Genomic DNA, 13,065 nt, shown 5'->3' with positions numbered 1-13,065 from the left:
CAAATTATAGTTTTCTATATAGAACTTAAAGCTACGAGACTATGAAAAAAATTAATCTATACTCAATAACCATCGAAGAGGGAAAAATACTCAGAAGCCTTTCATGTTAAGTCTACAATGAATACCTATTCAATCCATGAAGGCTGATGGCATTAAAAATCAATAAAACCTATCACTTGCCCAGTCATTCAAATAAAAAAGAAATGAGTTTTCATGGTTATAAATCATTCCCTTACTTGTCTGCTTCTCTGTGGGAGATCAATTCACCGGTATATTCTCCAAGGTAATCGTTTTTGTTAATAGGATTCTGAAGTCACATTAAACCAATTCTAAGTAAGAAATAGCAAGAAATATTGAGAAACAATTATCTATCCACCTTATAAAGGCCCCCAATTTAGCAACGTCAAACTTCGCTAAAAGGATCTGCAAAAATTGGTTATAAGCGACATATTACAAATATGTCAATCATTACAAAGTAATTGCAATAATAAAACATCCAGTACTCCTCACTCTCTATTGTTGCTTTAGGTGTAACTTCATGTTTCTGCATTAATAATCATCTACTCGTGTTGGTGGTTTACCTAATGAGTCATCTCCATAACTGCACATAATAAGAATAATTGCAAAGATCAAACAGAGGTAAACTTGTAATGAAAAAAAATAAAGAACATCCAATGTTAGTCTATTAATCATATGTTTAACAGTTCAATACCATCTATCTCACATTAGTTATGATGTCAAAACCCTTATTTAAAGTCATGTCAATTGGATGTGGCTGCTTTTGACCATGTTCCGTAGCCTTTGGTGTAGATCAATTGAATAAAAAAGATAATATTAAAAACGAAAAGGTCTTAAATGACTACTTCAGCAGGTATTATGTCTTAAGTGGACTTTTGATTATGTTGGCACTTACTGTGGTTGTATATGTACAAGATCACATGGGATGGAAAGTTGGGTTTGGACTTCATGTCATTCTAACGTTCTTACCAAAATGTGATAAATTGTGACATTATTCAAAGATACTTTGATGACTTAAGATACAAGATTATTATTAGTAAAGGTAACTAAAATCTAATAAAACTTAGTCAAACAATTGGAAATAGTTTTATCCAATCAAAATAAGAGAAGACCCTCCTCTATAATTCTTAATAATGTTTAATTTTTTTTCATGCAATTCACAATAAATAAATAAATAATTGATTGGGTAATCACCTTGCAAGTTGCCTATTTATCTTGTTTATTCAAACTCGCATGGTCTGCCAAGTAACAAAGCTATGAATTAGTTTTACTGTATTGTAGGCAAAAAATTTATTTTCAATGAAGTTAAAGACATTTCATAGCCATGTTTTGACTTATTCGTGTAGTCTCCTTTAATGTGTGACACCAATGAAGATTCTAAAATTTCACTTATTGACTGAATTGTTTGTCCATAAATTTGACAGATCTGAAAATAGTGAATGTTACCATATTTCTTCAAAAATGTTCTCCAGTGAAGTTGGCTATGTCATGGGCTTAATCATTGGTCATAGTCTATATTAGGCATTAAAATGAAATTATGCCTATATAAGCCTAGATGATCAGCTTAATCATTAAGGATTCAAAGGCTCTTTAGATATATATTGATGATTTAAGCATATGATACCAATAAACATTCATTTTTTTCTTTATTTGTACATAAATAATGATAGGATTTGAACTAAATTTTAGCACTCAATGGAATCAAGACTTATCTGGAAAGAGTGAGTGAAGGGAGGGTTGTCTTAAATCAACACTCTTGTTAACCTTCAACTATGGGGTGATAGAGTTCAAAAGTTAATGGTGAATGTGTCAATGTAGTTACAAAAATTTGATGAAGTTTTAGGTACGTAGGATGCAAACTGGGCAAGTTTTGTTTCCATGATTCATATTCGAAATGACACAATTGAAGTTGAAGACATAAGGACATCTTGTGGGGAAGATAACATGGATTCATTGATCACAAAATTAAAACTATGATTTCAAATATAAATTAAAAGTTCAAGAATTCAAGAATAACAATTACAAAATCAAAAATAGATTTTTCTCAATATAAACTAAAGAAGAAGCGGTACACATAAATAAATATTCAAAAACAACAACAACAATAATAAATAATGCATGAGCTCTGAGAATTCAAAAATAACCCATTAACAATTCTTCAAAGAAGGTAACAAATCATGGTTGCTTCAAGCACAATATGACAAACCAAGAAACAAACAAGAATGTTATTTCTTAAATAAAATATTTTACAAGTTGTCTTATTTCTTGAATAAAATCATTTACAATTATTAAAAGTTTAATGGCAAATCAACTTGAAGGAATTGCAATGGAAGGGGGGCATTCACACGCATGCTTATTTATTGAAAATAAAATATGTGTTAGGAAAGTAACATATCTATTTCATTATTTTCTTTAGCATTCATTTGGCCTGTTTTACAATTTTATACTTGTAATTCTAAGTAATATACTTATCAGAAAAAATAACATAAGGAGATATCGGTAGTTTGAGATTTCTAGGTTCATCAACATGCTTTGATTTTGTAATAAATAACAAACATCCATCGATGTTTTATATCATAAGTTCAGGCTTTGAGAAGTTTGGAATTCTACATTTGCTATTATGGTTGGAAAGATTTCAAAAAGAATAGGAATGACTTTCTCAAAAGTGATATTTTTGACACATCATTAGAAGTGTTTTTAAGAATTTGGAACTTTACTTTTTCTAGTAGATAAGTTGTTTTACCATAAGTTGCACATTTTTTATTGAGTCTCATAAAATCTGTTAGCAGTTTTGCTTGATGACAATATCCAAGATACTCATTACACTATCATAAAAAATCAAAAATTATTTTAGCTACTAAAAAGTAAAGATGTTGTGCACTTAAAACATGATTAAACTAGTGGAAATTAAGCTGATTAGAAATCAACCAACTTTAAATAGCATAAACAAGACATACGTGACTGAAACATCTTGTTAAAACTACTAGACTCTTTTTGAAGAGTTGCTCAAAGTGAGGCTTGTTGACATAACTCCATCCATAGAGATAATTGTTCAACTAAAAAATAACATTATTTTTTATACTTGTTTGGTTTGTACGTTGCTTCATGGTCTCCTCAACTATGTTATCAATAAAGATTTTGATTTATTAAAAAAAATAAAAATATCAATATACCAATTGAGACTTTCGATGTGCTACATTTATTGTTAATGAAATTTTTATAGCTACTCACTGATAAAAGAAAAAAGAAACCAAAATAAGTAATGACAATTAGAAAAGATGTAAAATATATCAACCTATTCATTCTATAAATGTGAGAATTTTCATTTTTCCAATAATAATGGAAGGACTAGAAAAAAAAATTTGTTCACATCCTTCATTAAAAGTCTAAAATTTGTCCACCACTTCCAAAAAGGAATTGAAATGCATATAAGAGAATTAAGGGACCATAATGTAAGTTAAGGCTACACCCTCTGTTGTACTCTCAGGTCTCCTAAAGGGAAAATGCATTAAAAATTATGTAATTTTTATAATAATGCAATTAAGAGGTTTAATTTGTCTATCACTTCCATATCAAATACTACCTTCAAATTTTTCAATGTCACTAAATGTTTCACAAACCCAATCAATTAAGGTTGCAACACCTTCATAATGGATCACTAGGAGACACAAAAAGTATAGATACCTACTGTGTTTTTGAATTACACTCAATGTAGTAAAGAACTCCAATTACCTTCCTCAATTTTCTCTCTTCAAATAAAATAATAAGTCAGATAAGACTACTACTAAAAGTTGGGAGAAAATTGGTTAAAATATCCTTAAAGGTTGACTATGGGAAAATTTTAGTACATACCTAAGTTGTAATACTTTAACATTCAAAATTTACTTTAAAAAAAATAGCAAAGGCATGAACCAAGATCACATCCTACAAATGGTAAAACATAGTCTATAATTATCATGGAAGTAGTCAAACTGTTATTTTCACCAATACTAGGAGCCACTTGGATATAAAGATCCAAGATACTCTTTTCTACAAGGTTGACTGAGCTAATCAACAAGCAAAATGGTCTGAATATTTTCTTCGTGTGTTATGACCCTAGCCTTAAGAGAAAATGGCTTAACTTTCCAAACCAGTATTGTATAGGTAACTCTGGTTTATTGGTTAGTCTATTCAATTTGTATCATAAAAAATAAGTCTTTGAGGGAAAATGACATTTCGTAAAGTATCGGGACATCTTAGAGCCATTACTAAAAACATTATTTTGTTTAATAAGTTCTACATTTACCCCCCCCCCCCCACAGACACATACACACAAATAAATAAATAATAATAATAATAATAATAACAATTACAGAATAAAATAACAAATAAAAAGACATATGTTACACGTTAGAATGTTAATAAAAAGAACTTTGTTCAATGATGTTTTTATGGTAGTATATATGATTTATACTTAAAAAGATTCTAAAAAAAATTGGTGGATTTTTTGATTCATTGGCTGGCATGGAAGCATACTTTGGACCCAATTTCTCACAGACTGAGTCAGGTTGAACATCTATAAGTGAAAGTAAGAATATTTGAATTATTAAAATCCATTATTAGCAAATCCATTTTAACAATTTTCAATAAGGATGAAAAATTAGTTTCAACAAGAAGCTAGGAACACTTAAAAAAATTAAACACAACGATCCTATTGAATAAAAAAATAGAAGTTAAAATCATCAATCTGAAGTTGAGAATATTCACATAAACTAAATAAATATATTTTTCAAAGAATTAATTAGTATTATTTTCTTACTTCTGGAACCAATTCCTACAAGGATCTGAAATAAATGAAAATTATTTTATTTCAATCACCAAGAAATAGAAGGAAATACTAGGAACACTCCAATGCACTACATAAATTGCTAGCACGAAAAGATACATAATAGTTTCCAATGTAATGAAGTAGTAAATGCATAAATTACAAAACAGGGAAAGATTTATGAGTTTTTCCATCATTTTACAAGTTATTTTTAAGGCAATGAGTATGTTACACATACAACATTTTCCCAAATTTCTCATGCATAAAATATACTCCCAACTTCCTATATAGAGAATCTTGAGTGTAACTATCAACAAGAACATTGGCCTCCCTTATTACCCTCATACTTAATTCAAAATTAATTATAAGGGAGTTTTGATTAAATTCATTGAAGGAATGAAAATGAAACAAAAAACAAATCAATTATAATTGAAGGGATTATTTATACGCTAAAAAAATTATTATTTTTCCTCAAGAAAGCAATAATAGAAATTTCAGATTATATATGAAATTCAAATTATTCTAAAAAATATTTTTTCAAAAAAAATGGAGATCCACTCATAATACAATAGAAATTCAAAGAAAATAAATAAATTTGAGTCTCGATAGTCACGAAAATCAGATTATACATAAATTTCTAAAAATTGATATGATCACAAATTAACCAACTTCATAATGTATTGCCACAACTAAAAATAGACAATCCAAGCTAAAATCATCGAGGCTTTATCCAAATCATAAGAAATAACACTTGAATACTGAAATCTGAAACGAAATGAACTTCGATAAACAATAACGAAAATCTTAAAACTCAAATTATAAAAAATAAAAAAATAAAAAATTAAACTAAGAATTCGAGTAAACCAACACCAAAATAGCTCATATGAATTGTAAATCTAAGATAAATAAGAAGAATCAAAATTGAAACTCGAAGAAAACACTAAAAAAGTCATATCGAAACTAAAAAATACGAAATCAAATAGAGAAACTCAAATTCTATAAAACACAAAGAGAACAAAATTAAACAAAGAAGGTAATCATACCTGAAATAAATACATAAAATTTAAGCAAACATATTTAAAGTATTTCGACTTTAAAACCTCAAGAAACTAGCATCCAAAGTCCTTTTAATCCTCAACCGATGGATCTTAGCTTGTAGAGATAGAGACAGATAAAGTGCAATATGAGCTTTGTTGTGAAAATAATAAGAGCAGAAAACCCATGAAATTAGAATTTGAACTTTTTTGACGAATTTAAAATTTTTAGAGAATGAAAGATCGAAGCTTGAAATCGATTTCAGATAGTGGTCAATTCGTTTTAGAGAAGATAGTCTGGTTTAGAGAATGTTGAAAGAGAAGATAGAATGCATGAGAGAAAAATCAAGAGAGAGATCGAGTGATGAAATCAAGAGTAAGATAGTTTGAGAGATGGTTTGTTGCAGTTCTCTATTAAAGAGAGTTGTATTAAAAAATAGGAGACAAAATTCATCGAATTGTGACATAAATTTCGTCAAGCCTAGGCACACAAATTTTGTTATCGTTTTTTCAATTTTCACGTAGTGACATAAAAATTATCATTCAACATTTAGACATAGTCACCAAGTTGGTATACAAATTTAAAATGGCATAGAAAAACTTTGGAAAAAGGAGAAAGAAATATGAATAAAGAAAAAAAAATGATAAATATAAAAATAAAAAATATATATTAGAATTTATATATATATATATATATATATATATATATATATATATATATATACATTAGACATTTATTCTAAGTTTCCAACATATGTTTTAACAAAAGAAAAAATACTATTGAATATCTATGCATGATAACATGTTTTCTCACATAATTATACATTGTATGAAGTTTAAAGAAGTTTAACTATGAGCTAATCTTTTGAACAAGATAGGACACTATTGAAATTTTTTAAAAATCATAACATCTGGATATAATCATCAAAAGTCATATTAATCAACATTTATGAATAAAATCACAAACAATCATAATGCTACATAAATAAATCTTAGATATACAAAAAGTGAGATTTTATTATTAAAAAAATGTGTTTACAATGTAAAATACAAGAACGTGTTTTTTTTATTTTGAAAAAGACGTTTGTAGTTTAAAAAGTGTGTTAAATGAGTTTTTTTTAAAATAAAGGAATTTTTTTGTTACTATGCATTCAAGTGGGTCCTCGTGGATATTCATGTTCTTTCCCTATAGAAATTATCTAGTAAATGATTTTTTTTTTGTGAGTTAGCTGGACGTGAACCCATGACCTCAAAGTTGCTTTGCAATGTATCAAATTCAATGAGTTATGGGTCTTAGCCCCCAAATCAATTTCTTATCGTAGGTGGAAGAAAATATTAGTTTGCTACAAATTTAATTTAACTTAAAAATATTAGAGTAAGTGGTGAAATTGCATTAGGGTTTGGGTTTTATTGTACTAACGTTAAATCTTCACTCTAGATTTTTACGTTGGATTGTCATAATATAAAAATTGGGATTTTTACATTGGAATATAATAATATAAAAATCGGATTTAAAATCTGATTTTGCTACTATGTTTTTAAAATCTAATTTTAGAATTAAGAATCTCTTTTCTTTTGGACCAATAAGCGGACTTAAATTAATGTTCAATAAAAAAGTTGCAATTGAATTCACGATATCAAAGTTGCATTGCGATATGTCAAATAATTAAGTCGTATTTCAAAAATTATGATTAAGAATTTTCTTGATTAGACTTTATTTTTACATTTGTAATACAAAATAGGGAAAATTACTAAAAAAGGGTTAAATATTTTAATAATTATAAAAATGAATATATTTTTTCAAAAATAAATTAAATCGTTGGACAATCCAACATTTTAGTAACTCGCTAAACTGTCCAACGTTTTAATGTGTTAAAATGCATTATTCTACCAAAAATATGCATTGTTTTACAAAAAAAATGCCCTATGAATGCTTAAAACGTTGGACTGCCCAGCATTTTAATAGTTTGCTTTAACACCCCAATAATTTAACCTCCATTTAAAACTTTGGACAGTCCAATGAGTTACTAAAATGTTGGACTGTCTAGCGACTTAATTTGATTTTAGTAATTTTTTAAAAAATAGATTTTTATAAATATTAAAATATTTAATCCATTTTTAATAATTTTCCTTACAAAATATTATATACCTAATCACAAAAACATCACTTGAGAGCAAAAGTAAAAGTTTTTACATCATAAGAAATAGGATCTGTCATTTTCATTTTATTCTAGAATTGGATTAGGAGAAATAAAATGACCTAAGATAGATGATTCAATGCAAAAATCAGATTCAAAGATGATATAAAAGGAATGTCGTGTCAACAAAATTAACGAAATAATGGTCATGATATACGAAAATGCAAAAAAGATTATTATGAGTCTAATTTAAACATATGAGGGTTTCTTTGATATATAAGTACTACAACACTACTTCATGCAATAAATCTAAAATGAATGGTTGATAGAAATAACCCCCACAATTATGATTAATAGAAAAATAATATGAAACAATGTTTCAAAATATTATTCAATTTTGCTCAAAATTAAAAAAAAAATTACCAAAACATTATGCAAATGAAAATCCTAAACTAGCTTCATACAACACTGCGTTGGTGTGACAATGTGCACATAATTATAGATTTCTTTCCTTGTATCTTGAGAAAAATATTTATGGTTATTTGCATATTGCCATGTTAGTACCAGTATCATAGGAAGTCACTTTAGAACAGTTCTTAAGAAAATTATATGAAAATTTGAAGAGTCATGTAAACTGACTCAAAACAATCACTCAAAAACACACTCACCAATGTTGCAATGTACACAAAACCATAGACTTTTTTTCGAGTAATTTTACTGACTTTCTTAGACATTGTGATCAACACTTTGTTTATGTGGCAATGTATAAAGAATCATATTTTTTTTAGTCATGATTGATTGCCTTCATTGGACATTGCATTCAACACTATGTTGAATTGACAGTGCACATATAACAATAGATTTATTTCCTCAAGATACAAGTTAGAAATTAACGGTTCTCTATGCACTGTCACATCAACGCAATGTTGAACATAGTGTCCAACGCAAGCAATCAAGCATTTTCCCTTTTTTTTCCTTCTATCTTGAGGAAAAGAAATTTATGGTTCTCCGCACACTACCACGTCATATTATTGAACGCATTAGTTCAATATTTTTTTTGAGGAAAATGATGTACAAAGCCAAATTTATGAAAATACAGATTAATGCATCTTCGTATATGAAATATATATCATTTAAGATCCTATTTTTTAAATATTATCCTTAAAATGATTTTTTAAAACTTCCGTTTCAATTATTATTTAAAATGTTGAAAACACTCTTAATACATTAAATTATTAATCTATCCCAAAAAATTTACTAAATAACTCAAAATACTTTCAAAAATACCTTTAATATATGAAATTATAATATGTCATTGAAAAATATTTGAAAATTAGAGGTTCAGTGACTGTCCATTTTCAAATTCATAGATAATTTTTTTAAAAATAATTTATTCTTTATTTGTGAAATATGATCAACAACATGAGTATAAGAGATTTGAATTATTAATTTTTTTTAAATGATGTTTTGTGGGCTGTAGAAAAAGCGTTACATAATACTACAATAAAATAGGACTACAGATGATCGATTCCCTATTGAGCAGATAATTTCATATCTCATCAGAGACCAAGATGACTGGAATCGTTTGTATTTTATGTACGAATTAATTTGATATTAAAAGTGGTAAACTCATAAGATCGTACATTATAAAAATGATGAATTCATTGGAAAATCTTGTTTTAAAATTTAAAATAAATAGTAAACTTAACTCGAAATTTCTTTATATTTAACATATAAAATAGAGATTAATTTACCTTATTTTTAATTAAGGTATAATAAATAAAGTTGGGGTGCCAATACCAACTCTCTAAAAATATATTTTATTGATGTCTATTAAATAAGAAAAATATATATTATTCATGTATTCAAAATTATTTATAGATGGTAACTAATAAAATAATATTTGAATAATTTAAAAATCTCTCCATCAAGCACGCTGAGAAACTTTGATAAGCTTCTACCATGACTAGTATGCTAGAATTTTTATTATAAAGTTATAATTAATAAGTAATCTAACTTTAAAAAATTAAAATTTATTTATTGACCATTAAGATGAGTGAGAAGGAGTCTTTCTCTCTCTCTCCTCTTCATGTATTTCATACTCTGATTGACTAACATGTTAATTGCTCAACCGATGTCAATAGATTAGTCAATTGCTTATACTTCTCCATGAAACATGAGCTCATTTGATTCTTCAAGAAATATTAGTATATGATGATTTTACTATAATTTATTTGATATTTTGGAGGTAATGATTTATGTTGTCTTTATTATATTATCCAAGATAGATTGGGGAGAATATATCATCTATCTATATAAAAGAATAATGTTGAAGTGACCTCAAGATTGTATCTCATATCTCACTTTTCTGATACACGGATCTAGGATTTTGGGAGAGGGTGAAGATGATGGATTTTGGGATAAGAAAAATCTGTGATTATGAGAGATGCTTGGTAAAAGATGCGTGAGAGAGACTTTTAAAGAGAAAATTATGAGATAAAAATATAGTTGAATTTGGAGAGGAATGAAGAAAAAGTTTAATATTTATGACTAATAGGTCTTACTACCACTCAAAATTTATGATTTTGCAATCATTTGTACTTGTTATAAAAAGAGTTATCCTCTATTATTTTTAATGTCAACGAGTTGAAATGTCCCACTTTTCTAAAATTATTTTTTAACTATTTTTTGTATTTATACATAAGCATTTAGAATATTGAGTTAGTTAAGAAAAATTTAATAAAAAACAATGTAACAAAAAATATCACAGATTGTGTAAATCATAAAAATTCACAAGAGCTTCAAATCAAATTATTATATTATTGAAAAAAAAATAATCCTAAGAGGCTCTAAACTATCATATAGATAACAGGCGAAATCCCTTTCTTTATTTTAAATCTTAATCCCCTCATCCAAGAGAATCCATACAAGAAATATATAAAATACTATAATTCAATTATTTTGAATTTGATTACATTATGTGATTTTCACACTTACATTTTTACCTAGTATGACTCAAAATTTATGATTTTTCAATTATTATTTCTATTATAAAAAGAGTTATCTTATATCATTTTCAATGTCAACAAGTTGAAATGTTTTACTTATCTAAAATTATTTTTTTATTGTGAATTCTAAAATAATTATAAATTTTTTGATATTTTTCAAAATATTGTTAATGTTGATACAACTATCATGTAATGTTGAAAAAATATTATCAAATTTCCAACAATACGTGATGACTTTGTTAACATTAACAATATTTCAGAAATACTAAATTTTTTATATAATTATTTGAACATTTATCATTTTTAACTATTTTTTATATTTATATATAATCATTTAGAATATTGAGTTCAATGTTTTACTTCTAGATTAATTAGTACAAATAAATGAAACCTGATATAATAAGGGTTTTAAGTTAAAGTTGATTAGGAAAAATTTAATAAAAAGAAATGCAAATATAACAAGATTGTGCAAAACATGAAAATGAGCTTCAAATCAAATTATTATATTATTTAAAAAAATACAATTAGAACATAATGCAAATTATCACATAGAAAGTAGGCAAAAACCTTTTTATTTATTTTAAATCATAATCCCCTCATTCAAAAGAACTTATACAAAAAATATATAAAATATCACTTGATCAGGGTCTAAAAAGTGGTTTCTAGAACTCTAATTACGTAAACTTTATGGGTAAATTATATACTAAATCTTCTAATTATATATAATTTATTTTTAGTTCATATTTGCTATTGATTTTTATTAATTATGTATTTTGAACTTAATTGTAGTTATTTATGTGTAACAGGAGAAACTCGTAAAATTTCAAGACGAATCGAAAAAATCTAAAGATTTCACTATGATCTAGGATCTAAAACAAGACTAAGAACCAAAATACAAGCCCATTGGGCCCACATGGATCGTGACACCTTAGTCAACTTGGACGACATGGTGGTGTTGATGAATAATTCCTCGAGATATGTGTATGAGTTTAGTAATTACAAATATTTCATACTGAAATAGGATTTTGAAGTTGTTTTATTTATGGAAGGTTTTCGAATCCTAGAAAATCTTGATTTAGTCTCTATAAATAGGATACCAAACCAAAATTAAATTTCATCTCATTTCCTTTGAGATTAACCTCTCTTCTTCTATTCTTTTAGTTTTAGATTTTTATATTTTCTTTCTTTCTTATCTAATTTCAAGATTGTAAGGAGACACTGCTAGTTTCATATCAATACCAACAAAAGAAGATAATTTTTCTTTCTTTCATCTTTCTTCTTACTCTATTTTACTATTCTTGTGATGTTTATAGGCTAATCCTCCGTTAGAGAGGTCAATGAAGTCAAATGATTATTTTAATAAAAAATTATATATAAATCCATGTTGATTTATGTTTTTATATGTTTTACTTTTGATTAGTAATTATTAGCAATTATTTTAAATTATCATAATTTCTGATTGTTTAATCTTAGATAAGATCAAGTTAAATCATGCTTAGTTTTCGGTAGTTTGATTTAGAATTTTAATATTTTTTTATAAAAAAAATCATAATATTTTATTATTATTGGTATTAAATTAGATTCACTTTTCGATCTACGGGCATTAATTTTATTTGAATAAGTTGAGATAAAAAAAAAATTCAATACTTGTTTTATTTAAGATTAATGCTATGATGGATTTGACTGATCTAGCTTTTTTTAAATAATTTATATATTTCATTTTAGTTTAGTTTAAATTTCTTCGTAAAAACCAATTTAATTTGTTAACTTTGAATTCTAATCGATTTTGAGTTGAAAGAATCGTTGGATCAACGTTGTCTCTGTGAATAGATCCTTGCTTGCCAATGTTTATTTTTTTTCATTATATTATCATCAATCTACATTGAACACCACATCCAATTATATTGAATTATTATTTTATATCTTAATCCCCTCAACCATGAGAATCCATACAAAAATATACAAAATACTACTATTCAATTATATTTTATTTTTGAATTAAATCACATACGCAGTACCCCGATGTGTTATATGATTTTCTCAATATTTACCTTTTTGCTACC

Source organism: Akebia trifoliata, chromosome 1 (assembly GCF_017979445.1).
Source record: "Akebia trifoliata isolate Shusen 1 chromosome 1, ASM1797944v1, whole genome shotgun sequence".
In the NCBI taxonomy this organism is placed as follows: domain Eukaryota; kingdom Viridiplantae; phylum Streptophyta; class Magnoliopsida; order Ranunculales; family Lardizabalaceae; genus Akebia; species Akebia trifoliata.
The sequence above is the reverse complement of the archived record's forward strand: the minus strand, read 5'-3'. Positions refer to the sequence as shown.